The sequence below is a fragment of the Apteryx mantelli genome, chromosome 3 (genome assembly GCF_036417845.1).
Source record: "Apteryx mantelli isolate bAptMan1 chromosome 3, bAptMan1.hap1, whole genome shotgun sequence".
Classification (NCBI taxonomy): Eukaryota; Metazoa; Chordata; class Aves; order Apterygiformes; family Apterygidae; genus Apteryx; species Apteryx mantelli.
The window spans coordinates 97,534,848-97,561,402 of record NC_089980.1 but is presented as its reverse complement, the minus strand read 5'-3'; the positions used below and the strand labels follow the sequence as shown (position 1 = coordinate 97,561,402).

Below are 26,555 nucleotides of genomic sequence, written 5' to 3'. Positions count from 1 at the left end.
CTGACAAATACTGGTGATAAGTCAAATGTGTGCACCTCTCAAAAAGCAAGCCTGAAAGCAGGACAAGTAGTTCTGCAGTATCACAGAGAAAACACAAGCACCACATGAGAATGGGACTTTTTTTTTTAAACTGAGATTTTGTGGTAGATGAGGCAACATCTCAAATTAAAATCCAATGCTGTCTGCTCAGTAGCATAAAAACACCCATTTCCTTAGCTGTGACCACGGCACTTGGGAGCAGTTGGACTGGATTTGGTAACAAGAGATCCAAGTGTTTGGTAAGTAGATGTTCAAAGGGATGGGACTTCACCTTCAGAAATCTGGTTTCCTTGTTAATCCAATCGAGTTTCCTGACCTTTGGGTGCAGATTTAAAAAAAGATATATTTTTTTCCCAGTCTGTGGTGGTAGGCGGATGACAGACATGTAATCACCAAAATCTGCATCTTAAAATTTTACATTATTTACATCTGCTTACAGATGGTTGCAGGACAGAGTTAAAGAAATTTTACCAGAAAAAAAAAAATCTGAAGAACTCATACCTAGAGAATATTAATGTTGTGTGCAGAGGTTTTCTGAATTCGAGTTTTGGGGGCTTTTTGGAGCAAAGCACTTAAAGGCTCTTGCTGAATTCTCAACACAGTATGTGCACAAGCAGTACAAATTAAGCCGATTTACTATCCTCAGAATGTCATTGATTGGCGTGTTATTTCTGCCGCTTTTAAAGGGAAAGAAACAGCGGTAAGACAAAGGCAAAGATGGTTCCACAGCGCTGCAATTGCAGCTCCCCGTGCTGCCAAGCAGGACAGCTGCAGGGCCTGGCCCCATGGTGATCGCAGCAGCATCCCATCACAGCCCCATCCCTGCTGCGCTACTAGCGATCGCTCGGGATGACAAATCACGAGCTGCTCAGCGCAGAGTGTGGCTTCTCCCCAATTCCTATACTTCCTCGTTATAGCCCCGGTTGAACCTCCCCATGATTAACTCCTAGAGGACCTGGACGAATGTTTTTCATCTCGGTGCATAGGCAATGCCAGGGTTTAGCAATCTGCTCTGTCGGAACAAGGGAGAAACCTTCTGCTCTGAATTAGAACATCAACACATACTATTTTTAAGGAGATCAATCAATCAATCAGCACCCTAGTAATAGTATAAAATGCAAACAATAATGAAACAAAACGGGGAAAGGCATACTTGCATACTAAATATGCCACACCTCGGGAAAAGCCAGAACAGTACCCCTGTTTTAGCTAGGCCAACCTTGCGCAACCGCTCTCTCCCGCTGGGCTAACTAACACAGGAGAGCCAGGTTCCTTCTCCCACTGTCGCTAGCAGGGCGACTGCCCCAAGCAGAGGTGGTTATGAAGAAGGCGGGAAGCAGACTTGGGAGTAACACTGGGAAATGCAGCAAGCAACTGCAGGCTCGCCCGGGCAGCGGACGCCACCGGCACATGAGTGGGGGCCAAGCCGGTGCCCCTGCCAGCAACCCGCTGCCCTGCAAGGCGACACATGCGTTTCCCCAGAGTCAGGGCACATGCTAGTTTGGCACAATCTTGAGCACACGACCAATAAAACCCAACCAAACAAACTGGGAAACCCTATTTTACAATAGCTTTTTCATCCTTGCACATTTTTCCAGTTAATTTGGTGCTCAAATATGATTTTAGTGTGGAAACAGAGACTCCTGACTATTCACAGTACAAGCAGAAGAACAAAACATCCTGCACACACTTGTGCCAGTGTGCTTCAGCTGTGGACAGGGAATGAGAGAGGGTTTTTTTTCCATTTATGTCCACTCAGCTTCTGGCTGCTCTTTCAAGTCTGCTATGAAGGATGTCATTTTTAAAGCTAGTTCCTCTGACAGGGATTTTAATAGTGAATTTGCAAGGTGGCCAATCACAAGTATTTCAAAAATCACACAAAAAGTCCACAAAAATTGTGAATAAGGCTTCAAAATGACAAGGGAATTGTGTTAAGTACGGCTAATAAATGATGGGTTGCTTCTTTTGGCTTATTTGCTTCTGAGTTGTTACATCTCATATTTTCAAGTTTTCTTCCCCTAAGACCAGCACTAGAAACACACTGGAAATGAGATCCAAAATTCTCATGTAGTCGGATAATTCCTCCTATGGAGATTTTTATTAACAGCTACACCACATATTGCAAAGCCCATAATAAAATGGCAAGACTCTCCCTTTCTCAGAAAACAGAACCAAGCCAACACCTTGTTTTACCAAGGCCTCATTGACAGCAAATTCTCTGTCAATCCTTTCTCCATTGCCTACCATTTCACTATTATTTTTGCCAATACCCTTTACCTCAGGGAAAAAAAAACAATTCTCCTGTCTTTAAAAACTGAGTTCCCATAAGCTTTAAAAAACCCTGTGCTTCTTCCACAATAGATCTTTTTTTGTTTTGAGGCCTGCATTTAATGTCACAGCAAATAAAACAGGTTATACACCATATGCAGGTTTATCTCTAACATAAATTCTCCACTTCCAAAATACTTCAATACTTTTTTTTTAAATTTGTTTAAGTAATATTACAATTCCTAATAGAGACCGGGTGTTAGTAAGCACTCAAGGCAAACCGACCAGAATGAGTGCTGCGGTTGGCTTCACTGTCCTGGCCTCATTCGTCATTAAACTGCATAATATGAATTTATTACTCCAGTGAAAAAACAAGGGCAGGATGCCAGCCTTCATCACCAACATGTCAGTGCTTATTTCAGGCAAAAAAAAAAAAAAAAAAAAAAAGTTCCTTCTTTTAACTTCGATGTGTCCCTCCCTCCACAACCCAGTCTGTCAATGGTTTTCAAGGAATTCCTACTTCTGCCTTTTCGCTGCTTAACAGCTAGGGCCTGGAGCCACTCAGAGCCCGAACAGCACGACCACCACAAAGCGCTGAACGCGATTTAAATTCCCCTGCTGGGGACACTGGAAGCAGATGTCCTTATAGAGCCTGCAGCGAGGCCCAGACCTTGTGCCAGCGCGACTTGCCATTCCGCGGATTCCCCTAAGGTTTTTCTGGGCAAGTTATCCGATCAGCTGCCGGGTGTCACATGTGTCCGCACAGGGAGGGGGGTGCAGCCCAGGCAGCGCGGGAGCCAGCCACACCGAAAGAAGCAGCATCACTGCTACCAAAAGCAAGTATGACACAAGCAGGGGCAACCAAAAGGCCCCGGCTCTCAAGCCGGGCCATGGATTATATACAAGATTTCTCCTCGACTCCGTGTTTGCTCTTCTGCTTGTGAATACTGGATTAATATGCAACTGATCCTGGGAACTGCTAGACAGTACAGCATTGCAAATCGCAATTTTGTATTGCCTCTGGTTCAGGTGGCTTTTTGCCAAGCTGCTCTACACCATTGTCCAAAAGACAAAAACCTCCCAAACACATTTTTTTTTTTTTTTAAATAAAACAAAGATAGAGTTGCACTCAAGCCTTTTTGCAAGCTTGGCAGCTAGGTTGTGCAGACCCTCGTGTCCACATTCTCCTTGCAGTGCTCCAGAGGCTTCTTTCACCTGCAGATCCACCCTGGCAGGGCTGGGACCGCTGGTGGGTGCAGAGAGTCAAACCAGTCTTGGCTTCTCCCCACTAGAGGATGCTGTGAGGGGTTCTGGTGGATTTAGCCGTGGTGGTGAGGAGAGGAAATCTGTGCCCAGCATCACAGCCACTCTCCCATCTTGGGAGGAAAAATCTAACTGTATAACACGCACCAGCAAATACTATCCAGATTAAGGAGACAGGAAGGGGTCTTCAGCCCCCTCAATCTCCTCTGTCCCTAGCAAATCTGCGTGTGGCTTTTCCTACCCTACTACAGCATTTGCACAGTTCTTTCCACATCAAATAATCACATTTCCTGCATGCATTAAGCCCATATGAACATGCTGACTAGCAATGCCTGTGCCCTGCCTTTGCTGAACAACAAGCATGCAGGGAGGCAACGGGATCTCACAGCGCAAACTGGTAAGAAAACGGGAGGCTTCGGAGCCGCGGTCCTGCCTGGGACGACCCCTGAGCAATGGCAGTGTTCTTGATAGCCTATCGCTCATGTACGTCAGTTCTACTTTGGTTGAGAAGCTAAATTTGTGCCCCACATGTGAAGCTCACTGAAAGGAGCTGGAAGTGGCTCTTAAAATGCAGATACGACTGGAACTTAAAGGGCTTTTCAGGGCTGCAGCTGGGGGAAGGAGAAGCAGCATGGCACTAGGACTCCCCCGAGGGAACCGTTTTGGAAACTGCAATGAAGGAGGACGATACTGGTTTTGTGATAGAAAATAAAAAAGGATGCCTACAGTCCACTGAGCAAAGGTTGGCCTCTGATCTCGCATGAAGCACGAGTGTGACTTTAGCACAACACTCTGGGGTAAACGTACACAAAGTTATCCAGCTGTGAAAAAACCCTTCATAACTGGGAGGTTGCGGGGGGGAGAGAAACTATTTTAACTACTTTTTGCTGAGGTTTACTATGGAAGTGGAACACTTAGAAAAGATTTCAAAATGACAATCACCATTTAAGTTAAAAAAGCCACTAAGAATAGTTCAACAACAATTTATTCACAACCTAAAGTTTGCTGTTGGATTACAGCTTTTATGGTATCTTTCTAAAGCATGATGTTTGCTGCCTCTATCTTGCCTCCCCAAAACCTTTTTTCTTTTTTTTTCCCCTTTAAAAGAAAAGAACTTGAATGATGACTTACATGTAACTTTTCTAGGTTCTGTGCTGGCTAAAACGTTCTCACGATGCAGGGAATGGGATCAGTGGAGAAATTAAGAGGCTACAGCAATCCATTAAGAAGTGGCCCTCCAAAGCTTTGTAGGGCAAAGTTCTGGCAACTCAGTCGATATCAACCTAAAGTAAAAAGGAAGCCAGTCATTAAAATTCAAGCATCGAATCTGTTCAAAACCCTGTTTTTTCCCCCCTTCTAATTCTAAAAGGGGGTTGTCTTTTTTTTTTTTTTACATAGGTCTTTATAGTCCAACATTAAAATTATGTGTGGCCTCAGTGACAGTCTATGTTCATTACATACCTCATCTTACCTTTAAACCGTAAATTGCTTACAACTAAGACTATATATTTTTTGCATTTGTATAGCACCTAGACAAACAAGGCCCCTGAGAAGAATTATAAAATAGATAAACTAATACTTCTGTGATTGTTCTAATAGATCATACTGTAAATGTCTGCATACTTCGCATACATACTATTGAAACTCTGCACATCACACCAGTAAGGTGTTTCAACAAAACTACCAAAATGATCCATACCAGCTTTTGTCAAAGCTTAGCTTTGATTTCCTCAAGAATTTTAAATCAGGATCATCATGTTTGTCCCTCTGTTTATGCTTTCTTTTGGGTAGCTTCAGATAGGGGAAAAACACCCTTTGGTTAGCATCCCCTGATTAACGTAACGTGTGCCATGCTCCTCCATCTGCCCTACGGGAAAGCCTCACTTCACACAACTCGGTGTCAAAAGAAAATTAGAGTGGGAGTAAGGAGCTTGTTGGCCCACGGGAGAGTCACGTGCCATCAGCGAGGTGCAAGAAGGGGCTCGCGGCCCTTCTGCGCATGGTGGCCTCCCCGGGCGGCTGGCGGCAGCACCCAGCCCAAATCCCGCACAGCGCCAAGCCCAAATCACACGGAAACGGCTTTCGCCGTTTACCAAGGAAGCGTTCCCACTCCGCCGCCGCTGCAGACCACTGTGGGAAGGGAACGCTTGCAGAAGGAGAAGTAAGTAATTTTAAGCTATGGGGATTTTCGATTTGAAGTTTCATCAGTGCTGGTGCCCAACATTTTACATTACTCTTTTTCCCGAAAAAACACTTGAATACTTAAATACTATTTACATGAGTAAAGTCAGTGAACTGGGAGGGAAAAATGAAGATGATTTTCTTTCTAACAGAAAGGGACAACAGCAGTACAAGAAGCAGCATGTATACATCTTTGCAGGGTCACTGCAATGGTTGTATTTGCAGAGTTACCACAAAAAAAAGCTAGGTAAAGAAATGGAGGAGATAAGGAGCAGGCAACTGGAAAAGAACATTTAGCTTTTTTTCAAACTACTATTTTTTTCTGAAATTTGCAAAGTGAACTTTTCAGTTCAAACTTTTGGTTACTACCTCCATAAACAAGTTAAAAAAAACAAACATGAAAGTGCAAATGAAAGGGGGATTTTTTTTTTAATATGCAGTTCATGATAGAATCACATTTAACAAAAAAGCTCACTCCTTTTTCTGAGCGTTGCTATTACAGCATTTTACTCCAAGCCTTGTAAAAACTGGATCGTTTATGAAGAGCAGGTTATTTCTTCTGGATGGTACCCTACTAGATGATTTATTAACAGATGCTCAGAGTTCTGCTGCATTTAAGCATTATCTGTACATATACTTAAAAAGAATCATGAGACTATTCTAAGAATGCAATGCTTGTGTCTCTCTAATTTATATATTTTTTTCCAAGTGGGCACAACATTCATTGACACTGTACAAGGACAAAATATTCAAAATCTTTATGGTTACAAATATACATTATATGAATTGCCTATAACACTAAAAATAAAAACTTCAAGTCTGTTCGGTCATAAATCACTGGTAAACCAAAAATAACCAGTTTACTCAGTGGCCAAAGGGATAAAACCAGGGAAGCCTTTGCTTTTTCAAGGACAAGTTACACTTCTGAGCTAAAATTGCACTTGCTGTAGCACATCAGAAGGAAAGGAGAATAAACAAAAGTGGGGAATAGGAAAACAAAAACAAAAACAAGACAGGGCAGAGGGGGCATTTTCAGTGCCACACTTTTCTGAGAAGGTGTGATTGATGTTCACTGCTGTAGAAAGCATGAGGCTACCTCCCAAACATTTCATTCCCTTCTGCAAATGTCTTGCTCTATTTCTCTCCCTGTGTTCCCTAGATATCCTTGCCCTACACAGGATGATCCAGAGAGCATCAGGTTTTACACATGATCTAAAACATGAAAGCAGGAATCTCTCTGCCTAGGGGTCAGCTTAGGGGAGAATGAAACCTAACCCTGCGCCTATGCTCAACATCTAGGCTATTTCATGCTTTCCATTGTATAAAAGAGTTTTCTTTGTGAAACAAGCAAATTACTAAAAGCACAACTGTTGCAGCTATAAACCTGCAGAGAATATGTGAAAAATGAGCTTATAGGAAATAAAGAGCCAAAACTGCATGTAATGAAGAAGTTTCAAAGAGCATCTGAACACACTGACTGGCTAGATTTACAGCATAGGAAGAGCTGTAACCTGTGCAGAGGAAGATGCACTCTCCACCCAAGCACTGTATCCCTGCAGGCCCCCAGCGTGGATCTGCCTACGGGGGCAGTCGATCACCAGATTACGAGATACTGCAAAAACCCTCCAGCTCCTGGAGTCAGGTGAGTGCAAGGAAACTTTATCTCTAATCTCAAAAGAAGCTTCTGCCTTTGCAGTTGCAGAGAAGACTAAAAAAAAATAAAAATACTTCAAACCAGACATTCTAAGCTTTTTTTTTTTTAATTATGTTTTGTAACAACCTCTTGTACAAAAAAAACTTCTCTGTTTTTTTGGGTTTTTTTTTTTGAGGGCTTACAGTATTGTTTGAGGGCTCACAGAAGAATGAAAATGTAAAGGCAGACACACCAGACACCACGGTTGGCAGAAGGAAGCACGAAGCTAAAAAAGTATTTACTTCAAGAAAACATCTTCCAGCTTGTTTTTTTTTTTTTTATACTGCGGGTGTATTTCAAAGAGAGGTTATGTTGTTGCTGTTAATGAAAAATAACACAAACTTTGGTGCTTAGGAGGAGGAAAACAGAGGTTCTTCAGTGTGCGATGAACAAAGCAATGAGGATGATTTGAGAAGAGTGAGCTGAGCGTCACTGGGTGTTTCTCTGGTTAGCCCAAAAGATTTTTCAAGCACAGAAAGCAGCACAATCATGCTCATGGAAACCAGAGAAGTCGGGCAGACAACGCGGGAGGCGAGCAACAAACATCCCGTTGGGTTAGCCTACACATGAATGTTCATAACAGATACACAACATTAGGACCAAGTAAAACAAACGCACACGACAAGATCAGTTGGCATGCTTCTTGTGCTTCTTACAGACACGGACAGAAGAAAAAAAATACTTAAGAAAGGCAGAGCAACAGAGAACAGGAAGAAGTGAGCACAGATGTGTAAACAAGAACTTGTGTTTTCTCAAGTTACGCCTTGCTTGATAGAGCTTAATGTTTATTACCCCAGAGCATATAGAAATGAGTTCCAAAAGTTTAGGATTCCAGTCTGTTACATACGATACTATCACAGATTAGCAAACATGTTTTCTTTACGTTTCATATGTTTTCAAGCGAAGCTGAAGAATATTTCTTTCTGGCTGAAACTGCTTCATTATAACATTTGTAGTTTGCAACCGCCTGAAGTGTTGCCTGAGGCAGGGAAGGTATTTGCAATGCTCCTGACATCTAGTACAGAATCCTGCCCTGAAATCTATAAATTAAATCCACCAGGGTATCGGCATCTGATGCCAGAAAAGACACGCAGCCTGCTTTACCTATGAATGCATTTGATTTTCTTCTAATAATCTACTTGGTTCTTGATTTTACTGTATCTGGGCTAGCTGGGTGAGCACTCAACTGAGATGAGATTCAATGGTTATTTAGATAATGATAAAACCATGTGAAGAATCAGTTTGGCTAGAAAGCACGACTAAACTCATCAGAAAAAGCATTAAGATAATCGCAGCTGACTGACTGAAGGTGAGCGCAGCTTCTTTTGCTCAATGCTAGCCAGGGAACTGTTCGAAAAAGTCTGCAAACTGGATTTTCCTTAACTATGCTTAGGTCTGTAATGGAAAACCTTCAGAGCACCTGGGGGATGTGTGAGGGGGAAGTTTTCCACCTTCTCTTGTCCTCTGGTTACAATTAATTTTGTGACGCTTCAACCAGGCTGGGCTAGGAAAGGTGGGAATAAAGTTATATGGAGACCTGCACCACGTGAACTTGTAAATCTTTTTATATAAAATCTGAATTACTTTAACACAGGAATGAATATTCTTGAATTAAAATAAAGCCACAGTCAAAAATAGTTTTTCTTGGTAATGTGACTTATGAAAGAATGGCTAGACTTAAAAGGAAAGTGAATTTATTCTGTAAGAAGGACCCCCACATAACAATAAGCACATATTACCAAATGACACAAGCAGAACATTTATGCCCCCTGTAGTAAAGTACTAGAAAACCAACATACAGCAAAAGCCACACCTAATACTTTGTGTCAAATCTGACGAAAATTCAGATGTCTGGCGTATTTCTCCTTAAGGACTAGAGACTTTAGTTAATAAACACACAAACAAGACAAACTCAAATGGATCAGTGACTAGGATGAAATCACCAAAAATCACTGTCACAGAGCCTTGACACCAAACCTGGAATCTCAGAAAATGACATGGGATTTACCTGCGCTCAGTCTCTTGAGTAATGACACTTCCCATGGCACTACTAAATGACGCAGTTCATTGGATTTACACGTGGGGACTCCTGCCCCAACACATGTGAACCATGAGAACAGCTGTCTACCCTGCTGCAAGAATGTTCCATTGAATGCTTTGAATGATTATCACAGTCAGAATTTTAGTGCTCATTTCTTTTTAAAAATGCAAATCAAGAAAACAGTTAAAATACAGAATGAAAGAGTGGGCCACAGTTAACCACAAAAATTCCCCATAAAGTTCAGCATGTGGGAAACAGATAAGTGAATGCTGTGAAAGATGAACAATATTTAAGTATTAACACAAATGGTTTTTTTGGGAAGGTTTATCTGGCATCTCTACCGGTTTTCCTCAAAGCCCTAATACAAAAATAACTATGTCTAAGTCTGACTGAAAAACATGGCAGCAGCTCAACATTGCTGCCTTTTTTCTTTCTACACAATAAAAGCCAACTGTTAGTTTGTCTGTGGACATACTAACTTTCAGGTAACTTCAGATCAGGGTGAAATCAGGTAAACATTTGCCAGGTCAACAAGTTCAGCCGGCGGTCTAATTTTCATTAGTCTATGGAATGAAGACAGATGCATTTAACATTAGGTCAGGAGAAATAAACAACATCTTTCTCCGAGATGTACATCTGGCTCCCCACGCTCCAGTTTAAAGGAAAGGAATTGTCTTTTAGCTCATACAAACGCCAATCAAAATGGCTGCACATCAGACTATAAAAGCATACAGAGCCCAGGTTTTGAGGTGTAACTAGAAGTAAACAGAGAGGTGCTACAAAAAGCCAAAGGATAAGTGTTATCTATCTTGATTTATCTAGCTTGATTCCTCCAGGAATCCCACCTCCCTTTTCAGGTCCCCAACCCTGCAGAGAGGCCAAGCGTGGCTCTTCCCTCTTATGTAGAAGTTATCTCAGGTCACTTCAGCAGAAAGAAGTAAACAGAGTGGTAGCACAAGGGGCCACACTGATTTCATTTATATCTATGCTGATTAGGGCAGGTCTACCACAAGTCTGTGGAAGCTGTAGAATTCAGAATAGGGCAATACTGTGCCTGACTAGAAGGGACTGCTTTTTAAGTCCTCCATCTTTACTCTCACACAAAGCAGGGCAAAGTTAAAGAAATTAAAATGTTTTGTGGGTTATTTTTCTCTTGTTGCAACAAAAAAAGAAAGGTAGAATCATGATGGGAAGGAGGTTCAAAAATAATTCCCTGTTGTGTGAACTCAAGTTGGTTTAACAAGAAAAGCCAGAAAGGCCACGCACAGTAATGCTGAGAAAAAGGAAATGGTACTTCATTTTAGCCAGAGTCATAAATCTTACCAGTGAGTCTCTAACGGCAAAACAGCAAGCAGGGGAATTTTTATACACAGATAATTAGTTGTGAGCTGATATCAGGTTTACTGTGCTGTGCATTCTGTATGTGTAGCACCAACCATAAGCTGCTTTCTGAACACTCAAAATTTCGTGTGGGGTTTTGGCTGCCTCCCTGCCATTGACTTCACTGGGAGATGCGTGGCTGAAACTCCCAGAAGCTGTTATAAAAAAGGCTAGGTGGAGAGGGGTATTTCTGCTCCACAAAAATCTTTTGAAGGGGAACCCAGAAAGACTTCTTCAAAAGAATATTTTTATAAAACCACCCTCTCTACCATGTAGGGCATGGATAAAACAGGACACAGACTAATGGCCTTGTCCAAGCATTAACACCCTCATCCTCCTGGGTATAGACACCACTTGAGAATGCTGCACAGGAGATGGTTTGTCCAGGGAAAAGGTTGACCCACCAAGGAAGAAAAACAAAGTGTGGTAACAGGCATTCACTAGCAAGAAGATGCTGCAGAGCTGCCTAATGAAGACTAAAGTCAACATGACATTCTCATCACCTGCTCTGGAAACAGCACAGCTCATAGTGGGAAGCTGATAGCTCTTGTTCTTCAGCATCTTATTTCATTTTAGACCATGACAAAACACTTCCATTAATGACACATATGAGAAAAACTCTACCAATCCTAATAGTCAGACGACGCTTTCAGTTAAAGAAAAACTTCTTTTCAGTTTCTAGATGAGACGATATTCCAGGATGGGCATGTGTTAGCACAAAGCTGAGTGCTCTACTTGCCTACAAGCACCCAGGACATTTTTGACATTACCTTAGAAGGGAACAATTTAGTCTAGAGGAAAAGGTCTGGAAGTTTCCATCTCCAAAAGACTCCCCTGTGCTGCCTTGAGTTAGAGAACGGCCCAGACAGGACAGCAGCTTGCTCCTTTAAGACTGGCTGACAGATGTTTAGTTGAGCAGGGAGAGTCCCTTTTCATTGGGATATCCGAGATGGCGCTGAACTCAAGGTCATTCCCTTTGCCTAAACATCTGCCGGAGTCTGAGGCTGTCCACATGCAGAGGGAGCACTGGGAGGCCACGGCTCCAGTAGGCTGTGGTCCCAACAGACTACCCCAATGCTGCTAACTACTTTCTGCCCGTCTTCCGCACACATTTTTCTTCCAATCTTACGCAAATAAACAAATGCACCAGAGGTCATACTCCTCTGCTGGTCTGAAACAGCTGGAGACACGTAAGGCGGGCTATGGAGCAGACCAGCTCCACCGGCCCCCATAAGCGTCCTCAGCAGAGGGTTAAGCAACAGCACTCTCGTCCAAGGTTCCATTCTCTTGCTGCCATGTGCTAAACCGAAAGCCCAATCTGTATTTACTGCGTTAAACTACAATTAAGTTTTTTTTTTTTAATTATTCAGCCTAATGGTATGCAGCTGTCACAGAAATCTTTAAACACATCACTGGCTCTCTTTGAGCTGATTATCTAGATAAGAAACCATAGCCAAAAGACATGAAAAGATGTGTCCAAATTTAAACTCAGCTGAGCAAAGAATTTCATTCAAAGGATTGTATGAAATGGGGGAGGGGTAACAACACAAATGAAGGTTTTGCTTACTATTGGTATAAACAGCTGAAACATCATCTGTCACTTGGTTTAAGAATCAACATACACTAGACTCAAAGCAATGCTGATGGGTATTACAGCTGCCATGCACATCTATGCGAATGCCAATATTTGTGTGTTTTTTTTCCAGACTCGAATTGAGAGAGAATCATCCAATAAATCTAACTTTATGCTGAAGGAACCTACTTGGTGTACAGAATAGCTCCAAGACAACAGTCCTTTCAATTGAATTGCTTCAGTTCAGCAGGTTCCTTTGGGTAGCACAGCATTTTTTTCCTCAGTTCAAGACAGGTCCATGTATTTGCTTTTATTTCTAGCATAATGTTTACTATTCTAATCAGAACATTCTGCAATCTTGTCTGAATGTTTTATTATTAATTGCTACACCCCCCACCCCACCCTAATAATTATTCTCTTGAGAGGTAAACATTTCAACATGAGTTACTTTAGTGAGAGCCATGAATATGCATTATTTATTTATTTAGGTAAACAGTAATTAAGAAAATCACCCAGACCGTTTTCTCTATGAAATGAACGCTACTCCACCAGCCTTGCAATGGGAATTATAAGTCCCTTAAACATATATATTACTTTGTCCTCCTCCACTGTGATTTTCATTTGCAGGCCTCAGGGCACATGGCACCTGACAAGGGAAGAGCCCTCACACTGTCTAAGGTCACGCAATGAATCCAGAGCACCTAGATTCAGTTTAAGCGACTAGTACTAGGTGCTCGCACACCAGCAAAGAGAAGAGCAACAACACCTGGGGTGCAGAACAAGGACCAGAACGTAGATATTGGCTCCATCTTCCCTAGGGGAAGCACAGCTCTCTCTTTTTCACATCATTTGTTTGGTACCTTTGATATCCATCACCCAAAATGCTGATTTCTAACTTTCCTGCGGCAAGACCACCTCTATCAACAACACCGCTTTGACGGTCCCTATCTGTTCTTTTTCAAATGACAGAGCAGTATTTCCTTACAAAATGGTGGGCATGACCCAACCAGCACCAAAATGCAACGGTATCTCCTGCGTTTGAGGAACTCGGGGTCCAGTCAGTGCTTGGATTAGTGGACACGCACAGTGGCAATCCCTAGCACAGCATTACAATGAAAGCACGCGCTCGTCAAGCGATGGTGACGAGGCTCTTTCCCCGGTGCCCTGAAGAAGCGCATTGTGGGACATGGCAGAGCAGAAGATAAAACGCGTCTCACTGGGTAGGAGCCACACGGGTCACCTGGCAAGGCAGCAGAACCAGCTGAGGAGGCAGTGGGTCTGCATTTGACAGAGAAATGCTTGGATTTGTTTGTCCTGGAGCAGTGAGATGCCACTGTATGCTGTATATATAACCTATGTATTGTACACTAAACAAACAAGTTACTTGATTCAATTCCACTATTGTGTTTTTTTTCCTTAATATTACATGACCTCAAATATTCCAACATCCTGTCCTACCTAATACTTCACCAAGTTCCGTCAAATGCCATGACAGAATCAGACAGCACTACAGGCAATGAAATCATTCACAAGGAACTCATTTTTTTAAACTAAAAATTAGACATGTCAGACAGTCCTGGCATGGTTGATCATACAGCCTAAGGATCATAGGGGCTCTACAGAAAAGGAATCAAAATGTCTCCCAAAGACAAATGGATTTTCGCACATCTAAAATTAATAAGTAAATAGATAAAATTGTGGTCTGGGCTTTGTTTCAGTTTTCAGAGCTAATTTCCGGCCACTGTTCAGAGAAACGTTTTGCATTTCAATTTCTGAGTCACCAGTTTTAACAAGTGCAGTTGCTGGAATTACTAAGCAGGGGATCTGATCAAAATATTTCACTCTCTGAATCAAAGTTCTTTTCAATTTTATTGATATGCACATATGTATAATTTTAAAATGGTGACTGACAAAGCAGTTTTGTGTGGATACAGTCCTGGCGTACAATGCGATCAGAGAAACCCTATCCCACAATGCGCCAAACGTCCCACTGAGGCATGGGGAAGCGTCCTGAATTCTACACAAACATTCACATACGCTGCCGCTGCCCTCTTGCATCGCTATTATAAAGCGATATACGCTTCCAGAAACATGTTTAAACAGAACATATGAATGAAAATCATTCCTGAAAAGAATCTGTTATGAAACTGAAAATTGGAGACCGCCGCAGTTCTGTGTCTAAGTTGAGTCATCAGTTCCCTTTATAGCCTAATAATTGACACTGCCTTGATCAGAATGACTGATCCGAATGTTGTTTTGTTTTTTTGTTTAAAAAGAAAAGAAAAAAAAAGAAAAGATTTCCTATGTAAACAAGCTGTCTATCGTCTTGCAGGAGTGTTTATATTTGCCAGATCGTGGGGAACATCTGTCAAAAACAGATTTTACTCTCTTCAGTCAACTCAGTACAGTCTGAATCAGACTGTACTACAGAGAAACCAAAACCAGGTCTTTTGTTACGGAAAAAACATGCTGCCAATTCTCAGTGGAAGCACTGATTTTATTGCATTTTCTTGGGATTAAATGCTGCAAAGATTCTTGGAAGAGTCCTGAACTCTTCCCCTGCAGGATTTCTCCCCAAAGGAAAATGTTGGGAATTTAAGAGCTTCTTGTTTGCCCCTTTCCCTGCACCTTCCAAAATGAAGTATCACCTAGGAAGACAGATATGAAAAAAAAAGCCAAGGTTCAATCAAACTTCAGATCACACTGATTTTTCCACCTTTTAACATTAGTACTTGAGTAACAGAGTGATCCCATTTCCGATGCTTCCAACATACACTCCCATGTACCCACATTCTTCAGGTTACACTTCCCCACGTTAATTCATTAATTATTTTCATGTTTTAAATGTTTAAAAATCAAGTGAGACTGCAACTGCCTCTAGTGGTGTTTTCTGAGAAACAGGTGACATACAACAACAGTTGCTACAACCAGGATAATGATGACCCAGCCAGTCATACTGTGTGTCTCCTACCAGGGAATATGCAAAATCATTGGAACAAAAAAAGAAACCAAAGGGAGAAACAGGTGGGAGATTTCAACAATAAAAGGATTAGACTACACCATAAGCATGAAAACAGAGAGGAGATGAACCAGCAGCACCAGGCTCAATGGGCATCACTTAGGTGTTAAGTTTGGGACTGAACACAGACTCCTGTTGGATGGACCAGTAATTTATAGATTAAGGAGAAAGTATAGAAGAATTTAAGAACAGATATTTGCTCTTACTAGAAGTATGTTCCCAGATGTTTCACAAATTAATGGCCATGTCTACATTAGTCTTTGTTTTTAGACTGTAACTGCTAGTGCTGGGAGCTAATGCGATGTCCATTTTGTGCATTTTACCTTGGTTTGTGCAGAATACCTTAGATAACTCAACCTTGATCCTGAGGACTGAATGCTTACCAGCAGTTAAAATACATCAGCTGTATTTCTGGAGCACACTTTTCAGCTTAGTTTCATTCAAGATATCCAGTTCACATGCTCCAAGACCACTCTCCAACACAAAACAAAGCCTCACAGCCAGGGACAGTTGGAAGATTTGTTCCAGAAGAGCACTCTTGATTCAAACTATAAAGCTGATGTAGACACATCCAATAGAACTCATGGATTACAGAGCACACTACTAATTCTTAAAAATAAGACTTGGAGATAGGAAGAGAACCCGAGAATACTGCAGCTTTGGAGAAGATGGAGGAGGATCCACGAAACAAGAGAAGAAATGAGTACTGAGGGCAATACAATGGTAGATTTCAATGCAAGAAGAAGAAAGACAAAACCCATTAGGAGTGGAGGAAAAGAAGAGATGAAAGAAATGGAAAAAAGGAAAAAGAAAATGATTTACTGGCTGGAGATGACATTAGATTATATTTCCCTAATTGTGGTAGATTGTTGGACATGTAACTAATACTTAGAAATATCTGCAAAATGTTGCAGTCTCTATCCTTCAAATGAAGCAGAACAGAAGTCTTGCTTCTCAATGACTGAAAAAAATCTTAATGCAAGTAATTTATATAGGTCCTTTGATATAAGAATGACTGAATAGCTATGTTTACAAAACAAACCTATGACAGAACTAAACGAAGTAACCTTAGTTATGGTTTAGAAATGATGCCCAGAAGCATACAGCTTTATCTAAACCCAGAACAGAGCCTAATGAGTGTCATCAACCTTCCAATATATCTAGGGAATCTTTCATATTTTTCTGAATGATACTTTCAAGTACTTTGATGATTGTAGAAAGAAATGGATAGACATGCTCCCAAAATTTGAGGAGACATACCGTTTTGTGACAGATCTGTGAAGAGTTGCACGTAGTCAGTACTGGTATTACCTATTAGACCTAGACCAATACAATTTTTTTATTGTGGCTTTTACAAACTCTTTGAAGTTTTGTTGTTCCAAGGTACAAGGGTGGCAATACTAAGATGGAGGCAGCAGTGAAAAACTGAATGGGAATTAAGGCCACTTTGTAATCTCAAGCAAGCAAGTGAAAGAATCACTTTTGGTTTCATGAGAGCACTGTCAACACTAACAAAATGTTTGCAGTCTGGCACTGCATACCAGTAGGCAGTGTACTAACATACATTAGTGTTTTACCACAGGCTAAGTGGGCAAAATTTGAAGTGACTATTTGTGTCTGTTATGATTGCCATTTAGTTCATTTTGCACCAACTCCCGAATGTCATGATGAAAAAAATATATATATAACAAAAGCATGGGAAACAAAGAAAAATATTCACCAATTCATAAAGAACACAGAAAGGAAACTAAAATAGCAACTACTATATTTTAAATGTCTATCTAGTTCTTCATATCATCTTAACTCAAAGAGAAAACTTGAACACTACATTTATTTTCTTCTTCAGTTTCATGCTATCTGAAAACAGAATTTTTGTATCAGTATTATTCCCATCACAGTTAAGTCCCATCACCCAAAGAAGTAGTAAGAATCAATGTGCATTTATCCAGGCTCAAAGTCGATTCCGTAACTGGAAGAAAGAAAGAACTCTTTTGGAGAGCCTTCTTCACTACTCTTAAATTATGGGTGAACCAGCTTCTAGGGTCTGAGGCATGATCCACACTCACAACTTATTCCTGTAATAAAAACATGCTCTGCACCCAGTAATTATAGTTTAACTTTTGCCATGTAAAAGAGCCACTCTTTCCAATTCTCATGGCTTTTGGAGATTTGTTTTGTTTTTAACTCATACCACAAAATCTGCCCATTCTGCTTCGTTTATCCTATTTTGTTATTCTTTGTAGCCCTAGCAGTTGTTTAAAATCATGTGAAAAATAGGCAGTTGCATAGAGAAGGACTAGTACAGCAAATGCTGTGTAACAAATTTGTACAACAAATCAGTGCTGTACAAATCAGTGTTATTCTATATTTTATTGTTTGTGACATCAGTGTGCCAGAACCAGGACAATCAATTACTGTGGGTCTGAGAGTCCATTTTTCCTCTCCAGTTTGCAACAGGATAATACTCAGAAAAAATAATTCAGAAAAGAAGCATGGTGGTAGGTAAGAACTAGTAACTTAAGATCATGTTTGGATTAAGGATTGTGCTTTGGGGCACAGCTCTAGGAAGTAAGATCAACAAAGTTTGCGCTCTCAGTTCAGTCAAGGATACTTCCCACACTATCTGTTCAGCAGTCATCCCAAATTACTCACTACCTGTGCGTGTGTCTTGGTGTCACTGAAAGTCTCTTCTTTTTCCTGAAGCTCTGCAAGCTAAAAGCTTAATCTAATGCTTTCCCATGAGTTCATAGTGGCTAATGAAAAACACATTAATGAATGCTTGGGCAAAAAGGTTCTCCACAGGTATAGCACACAATCATAAAAGCCAATGCAAGTTGGCCAGTGAATGCTTCTATGTAGAAATTGGCCTAATACAGCTTCCTACTTGGTAAATAGTAAGAGGAAATTCCAAATAAATGTTTTTTTTCCCATTTCTTCTACACTGGGTGAGGCAAGACAAAAGGATGCTTAGTGACTGAAATGATTTCAGATTTTGTTCTCTGTGCACAATCTAGTCTATAAAATTATAGGGCTTTTAATGTTATATACATTGTAGATTCTATAATCATCATTTTCATAATGAAACCAGACACAATTTACTTCCCTTTCCCCCATGCCGTCACCAGGAGGACGCACTGAAATGAGAGAGTTAGTCATGTAAAACTGACTTAAGAATACTATGCAACATTTCAGTCACTTGGCTTGATCTCCATGCGAAATGGTGGCATTTAAAGCTGCTTCTGCCAGCTTTAACCAGAATGAAGAGGTCAAGCAGCAACATAACCAAAAATGTAAAGATTAGAAGACATGCAATTTAGCTTGTCTGCGGAAAAGGCAGAAAACAATCGCTGGGTGTTTCTACAATTCCTTTTGCTCCAGGCACGAGCAGATTTTATTGAACTGTAATCCTAGATAAGTATATTGAATCTTACAACTGAAGTCAATTACACTGTGTTAAATAGCAGGCTTCCCGATTTGCAGGAGGAAAATTATGTCTTGGGTATAAAACTAAATTAGTTCAATAACTAGTTACTTCTAGCTTGGGTGTGGTGTTGAAACAGCAATGGACAACTAAGCTGTTGCAGCATTTTCAGGCAGCAGTACCATAAAGCTGTAAGCAGACTAAATTCTCATGTTTACTAGAAATCCTTGTACTTCTGCAGTTGGGAAGACTGGTAACCATTGAAGGCAGAGAGGGTACACCAGTGGCAGCAGTGCCACGTCTCAAACACCCATGTTTTCTCATGACAAGGGACTCTGAACTAACCAATTTTAGAACAGATGACACACAATCCCGTAATTGAAAATCCTCATACTTAGAGGTTTGGATTAGATGCAGCAGCCAACTCTGAGCTGCACTACTTCCCTCCAAGCAAGAAGCAGATTCTTTATTCATCTAAAATGGGAGCAACTCGCCTGAAATCAATGGAACCACTCCAGGTCCATCAAGGCTTTTTACAACCTCATGGTGCAACCTGTGGCTCAAGAGGGCTCTAAATCACAGATCTGCCAGTGCATCCTCCCAGTGTCTGGCACTGTCCCCATGTGCCTGCTGCCTTTGCACAGATGTCTGTTCCTGGCTGTGGTTGGAGGCTGGGCTGATGGACCTTTGGTCTGACCCAGGGCACCTGGGTTCAGAATTTAGGCTACTATGTACTGTCTTTAACTTGGGTCCAAATGTGAAAATAAAACAAAACAAAACTCTGCTTCATGAATGAAGAGAAAGGGACTACAGGGTGCAGTGAAATTGTGAGGGGAAAAAAGACAGGAATGCAACTTGAGAGAGTTACTGGAGTAAAGCCAATCCACCCAAGACAAAGACTGACTGCAGTTCAGAAATAAGCAGAGGAGGGAGAACCAGGGAGGTGAATGGAACAGGACACCTTGCACTACTGCTGTATCGTACATGATACAAGTAATGAGGAAGAAAAAACTTCTCAGGGAAGGGCCAGGATAGAGAGAAGCAGGGGTAGAAAGAGGTCTGAGTGAGTAGGGATCTCCAAAGACAGCAGAGGAAGCATTTATGTGGTCACAGGAAGAGGACAGAAATATGTCAGGGATGGGAGGATACACAGGTTCCAGTGAGGAGGATCTCTTATCAACCCAGCAACTTGGAGAAAGTTGAGGGTCAGGTCAAAGAAAGGTTTGTGAAAACAAAGACAAAAACAGGGAAGGCAGTAAGAAGGTGGGAGGACAGGAAATAGAAAGAACGGTTGTAGCAGAATCAAAGATAAAACAAAAGTGGCCCTGGTCTGAATGTGAACCTGCTTGTACTTTCAAGACCTTGTCGGTGGCTGGAGAAGAGCATTACTAATGTTTGGAGACGAAAAAGAGGCTATAGGCCTCCGCACCCTTTTCCCAGAGAAAAAGAATGCCAGTAAATGGTGAGAAAAGTTTGACTGTCAACCCATGTAAGGTAAAAGGACACATCAAAAGGCATGTGACTTGTCATTTCTGATTCCTTACTCAGAATTAGCATCAGCACTGTGTGAGATTCATATCAAAATCTCTTAAATGAATATTTGCCTATCAGAGGCTGAGTGGAGGAGCAGAGAAACTAGAGGCCAGCTGACCCATTTAGTTCCAGTGCCTGGCTATCCAGAAACCTTCAGCAGGTGTAGCAACACTGTGCCAATGCACACCTTGCCAGGAGGCCTGGAAGGTAATGGCTGGCTCACTCTTATATCCTTCCTCAATTGCTAGGGTCACCTTTGATAACTCTTGAACAGGCTCATGTTTTCTTCAGTTTCTTTCCTATGAAAAGGCACAACCATATTTAAATGTCAAGACCTCTCTGTATAATTCAGGAGATGACAGAAGCTGTATTTTTGATCCAGTTGGGTTTGTGTGGGTCGTGTGTGTCAAGCAGATATGAATGACTCAAAGCTATCAGGAGACAGACAGTAAGAAGAAAGGTGAGAGACAGAGAATATTCCAAATGCCTACCACAAGGGCAGCCAAACTCCATGAAAACCAGATCTGAAAGACTCAAAAAACCAACCCCCCTCAACTTTCTAGATCGTTTCCTCTACTCCCAGAGCACCGAAACGCAAGCAGCATGGGTGACTAACTCTGCAAGGAAACTCATCCCTCTCACTCTAGCTCCTAGAGGGGCTCTGCACATAATAACATCCAAGTCTTTCGGAAGCATCAGTAGATTTCACCTTCACAACACCCCCTTGGAAGGACTATGATCTCCATTTAAAAAATGAGGAAGTCAGTCATGGGGCAGATTAAGTAGCTTGCCCAAGAACACACAGGAAACCTATGACTGAGTGGGGAAACTGAACCCCGACCACGAGTTCCAGTTGAGTACCCAGTCCAAACTAGGTGTCCGACAGATCAGTTTTTCTACCGGGGCTTTGAAATTTAAGGGTTTTGTGCGTTTTTAAATGAATGTGGTTCTTTCATTTGTCTAGCCACTACGTTTCATTTCACTCACACTTCTGCTTTGTGGAAGCTTTTTATTCTGGTTCTTTTATATTGTTGGCTTAAAAAAAACCAACAGATGAATATCAAACAGAATTTAACCTTCACTATTTGGTCTTCTCCCCTGCCAACATTAACCTCTCTCTAGCTCTAAGTGTTAAGTGTCCTTCCTTTGTACACTCTGTACTCATAATCATGGCTTCATCAAAATAGGTCAGTAGTATCTAGAAGGAGATTTCTCATTCACAGTTTCAAAGAATTACAGCAAATGCTTATACAAACAACAATGTTCTGAGGCAACAGAACAGATCAGGTGGGAAAACAAGAGAAAGAAGATACACAAAAAAGGTCCTAAGTAAATGTTCCAATATTGCTATGCAATACATCAAAACGAGCAATCAGCTAAAGAAAAACTACTGGAAAGCCATTGCATTGAAGTGCCTGGAATGATTTGCTGGCTTGGCTAATTGAACCACTGTGCAGATGTGACCAATGTACTCTCAGTCAGAGTACTGCAGCACTAAGGTAAAAACATGTTTTTATGGGTAAAAACACAGTGTCTCTATTATCATCATGATAGTGTTTTAATTGATATTTGAAAATGTCTTCACATCTTTTAGTGAATGGCACATAACACATTTCTAACACAAAATTCTGTAGTATTACTTTAGCTGCAACAAGATGCAGCAAGTTAAACTGTTATTTCATGAAATAATTCACACTGGCTGAATCCTTTACAAAAAGGGATTTGAGAGGGAAAAAAAAGTAGTTAATTTTCACCTGTGTGTAATAGCTAACACGGTAAAAAGAAAAAACTTTGGACATTTCTGAGAAAATACTGCAAAACCACAAACTTTTTGAAAGTGGCCAAAATGCTATTTTCAGCTTATTTGGATGTAGCCCAAACTATCCACAGCTAACCAAGGTGCATCAAAAGAATGCAATCATTCCACTTCAACCACAGGCTTTCATCAGCTTTTGCCACTGTGCATCCATGGCTGTCAAGCCCTACAAAATAATTTGAAACTTTCATGCTAAAAGCAGCTAAGCAGCTGCAAAAATAACCCTCTAAAAATATTTAAAACTTAGTCCCACTCAGCAACTGAAAAAACAATTACTGATTGAAAAATTCAGTGTTTGATATTACTTAATAGTTGGGGAAAAGCTATTCGTGAATCATAATTAACATTTACTTAACTATTTAAAAACAGGTATCTACTGTTTGAGACTTCATAGAGATCCAATATGTGGCCTCCTGGCACCATTACAAAGACTAATATAGTTAAATTCAAATGACAGGAGGCAGAAAGCCACACTGGAATAGTGAATCCTTTGAGAGATTGGTGTAACTGAGATTGCACAACTGCTTCAGTAGTATGCACACCGGAACACAACGTCTGAACCTGGTCTAGGAAACAAGCTGTGATTTCTTCAGCGCAAATTAAATGCACAACTTCAGCACCTGGTGCCACAGTGATTAAAACATCATAACATAATGAAACAACATATTGCTATGGGCAATAAAACCAAAAGTTCTCCTTGAAATATCTCTAATGGTTATGGACAACAACAATGGAAGTGCCACCGAGGGCACAAGGTCGGAGCGAGGCTTCCTGCTGGTAGGTGCTGCATCACTATGCATGATAAGACCAGAAGCACTTGTGACCCCACAGGTAGCCAGGCATCTGCCTCCCGCAGTGAAAACAATGAGTTTGCACCCAGACTTATATTCTAGGAGACTGACCACTTACAGGCAGGATGCCAAAAATAAAAATTTTGTTTTGTTCTAAATGCACTTTTCCCCAAGCAGTCGCCTCACTCATTCTCTGTCCAGGTGCCAGAGCTGAGGTCCCACCACTGATAGCAAGTGGGTCCTTTTTTTCATCTTATTCCCATCCAGCCATGGAGAATCAAGCTGAGTGCTACACTGGCCTGGCAGGCATAGAGCAATGATAAAATGGCAGTTGGCACACAATACCTGGCAGACAACGGCAGAACTGAGGACAAGGATTTTTGTCAAGCACAACCTCACCTGGAGAGTGATCCAGGTGTGTCAGTTGACCACGCAGAACAAAAATCCACAAACAAGAAGCCTATTCCAAAGAAACGATTCAATTATTTTACCGCCTGGGGATGAAGGACTGAGTGTTGGGATTAGCACTTTTTTTTCCTCCCATCTAGCTTATATACTGCAAACGTAACCTATAGGGAGTACTTTGCAAGGTGCTGAGCGGTGTGAGCAACCAGTAAAAGACACAAACATGTGCTTAACTTTAAGTGACATGAGTCCTAAGTCACTAACCCTCTTGCCCTCTTTCTCTGAAGGGACCATGTTGTCAGAGGCCATTTGGAGGGAAAGGCACTTAAGTCATAAATATTTCTCATGTCAGGATAACCCGCATCATCAGCAGCAGAAAAATGAGGGCAATATAAAAAGAAATAAAGTATTTGTAAAATTTTAGGCCACAAATATCCCCAAATGGATTATACTTTCAAAAGTGACTGTATAAATGGCATTATGAGGTTTTCTTGGTGCACTTCTCAAAGTTTTCTAGGATGATGACGTTCATTTTTAAGAACAAACATGTTTTCAATGCCATACTTAATGCAAATGGCTCTTAACCTGTGACAGGGTCTTTTTCATTCACATATACTCATCACAGACAGATCCAGACCAAATCAACATTGTTCACAGCCTATTAAGGTTTCCTCGCCATACACACAGCGTGTCAGAATAGACAAACCAGTGCTCTTTTCTGACTAGTTAGGTTAACCATGGCAGATATCCATGGAGTATTTCAAATCAAGGTAGGCAGATCACAATTCATGGCCCAGAATGTCTGCATGAAGCACTTGCACTAGCAAGGCTTTCCCAGCATAGCTAAAATGCAGGCAGGGATGAACACTAAACGCATGTTTCTGAAAAACCATATAGGCCACAGAGTGAAAAACTGCACTGGCAAATGACAAAATAGATCAATATTTATTCTGCCAAATTTCTTGCTAGACTTATATGTAGCTGCCTAATCTTAGAAGTGTTTAGCTACTGCACCATGGAGTTTTAGAACAAGCCAGCAAGAAGACAGGGCTCTAAAGGGCTTTAGCTAAATGTTTTAGATGCAGGAGTGTTCATATCCTCATGCGCATTGCTACTGCGGATTAAACGTGACAGTAAAACTATAAAATTGTAGGGAGCAATCAAAACATCCCCAAATCCCCCCAAACAAAAGAAATCATTTCATGTTGCTTTTGTAAAAATACTTACTTACAACACAGTCCTGGAAATGATTTCCAAGCAAGCCAACTGCTGCTTTAGACAGTTTACTGGATGGCGTGGCTCAGCTCTTTCACATAAGAAGCACCTACAGTTATATCTAGAAAAGGAAATAAAACCAAAATCTTTTGTGAGCAAATACGCAAATAAAGTTGTCTTTCTTTTTTAAATCATAATCAGGTCAAAACTAGCTTTAGTAGGACTGTATAAAGTTCTCATGCCAAGCTTAAAGTGTGCTGTCCATTTACAGGAACAAGCTCCAAATCACAATCCAAGCTTACCTAGGCAGCTGAAGCTGAGAGCGCCTATGCTTGAGAAAAAAAACATGCTGACTGTATCAAAGCAGCAAACAAACTAGCACAGCTGTTTTTTTAAATCTAATTCTACTTAAAGAATTCTCAGGAAACGCAAGATGAAATACTGGCTTTAGTGTCAAAAATCTAGGTGATTTCAGTAAGGCCAAGAATTCCAGGCACTAAGTTCTTTTTCTCTCTTGAGTGGGTGTTCACTTGCAAGTTTTAGACATGTTAGCAATTCAATGACTGAACGAATTAATGTTCAACTTAACAGTCATTGTTAGGTTGGGAGGTTATTACTGCTTGTTCCGTTAAAGTGACAGATTAAAATAGGTTTGTATCTGAAAAGTTGTTTTCTACAGTATATACTCCCCAGCTTTTCATACTGAATCATTTTCTTCCATCACATCAACTCCTATTGTACGAACCATCACTGCGAGCCCTACCACAACAGCTGGGATAGGCAAGGAGAAAAAACAGCACAGGGGCAGGCAAAAAAGAGAGAGAGCACAGGCCCCATCATTTGGGCTGCTGTCTGTTTTTTTTAAAGCATTTTAGGTCCTTTATGCAAGACTTTGCAACAAAGGAGCACGCTTGCACTTGCAGGACAAATTCTGCTTTTAAAGCAAGCAAACAGAGGTAAAATCCAAGCTCCCAGAAGTGCAGAAGGGCTCTCATTCATCTAGCCATCAGCCTAAGAAACCTGTTCACTGTCAAGCACTTTCTGGAGTGCAGGACTGAAGTTGCAATTTCTCAACCCCCTGCCTGGAGTACAGGTCCTTAACATTAATGGTGAAGCCAAGCCCTGAATTTCAAGGTTGGGCTGACTGGGTTGGAGGAGAAAAAAAATACCACTGCACACCTAATTTTTGCAGACTCAGATCCACTTTGTACTAGTAAACGAGCTTTCATCCTTCCCTTCTTTATTTTTTTCTTTTAGGGTAGATAGCAAGCTGCTGACAACTCACACTGTACTAAGAACTGTTCACACTGCACAAAGTGTTTACCACTCACAACTGATGCTAAAAATTAATTTACAGCACCACTACAGAAAGCTTTGACAAATTGTCATGTGTTGACACAGTCATAAGTTGTTGGTTAAAAAAAGTAACACTTCCCTCTTCTGCCACCTCATGTTTGAGATCAGGGATGGGCACATTATGCAAAGTTTGAGGGTTTGTAAGCTTCACAAATGTTTGGGCTTCACAAAACAAGCTCGGTTGTGAAACTTTTTTCCTCTTACAGTTAGGCATGTGTTTATTGCCAAAAAGATTCCAACAAGAAAAAAATCCTTTTCCATCTACCAAGATCTACGTGTTGTGTGAAACAAGAAGAAAAGGCTGTAAAATAAATAACCTTGCATGACACTTTTTCTTCTCTGTGAACGATAACATCAGACCAGTGACAAATACCCTGTATCAACTATTCAGAGCTGCAGACACCACCCACCTACTGTAGAAGAAAAAAAATACAGCTCCAAGTAAGAGTTTTAATTGTTCTCAGCTGTCACTTGTTATCTTAAGTGAACGCATTTATTTCCCAATTCTTCTGTATAGCTCTATATGAAAAAAAAGCAGCAGTGTTCATCAGACAAGGTCCA

At 41.0% G+C, this 26,555-nt stretch overlaps 1 protein-coding gene across 1 annotated transcript in view; it reads right to left on the bottom strand.

Annotated features, from left to right (window-relative positions):
* The window catches only part of BACH2 (BTB domain and CNC homolog 2), a 156,934-nt gene that overhangs the window by 86,639 nt on the left and 43,740 nt on the right, over positions 1-26,555 (bottom strand). The window contains exons 2-3 of the mRNA XM_013949013.2: positions 24,651-24,759; positions 4,702-4,853 (exon numbers count right to left, since the gene is read on the bottom strand). The gene's annotated coding sequence lies outside the window, so the exon portion shown is untranslated. The remainder of the gene's footprint in view (positions 1-4,701; positions 4,854-24,650; positions 24,760-26,555) is intronic.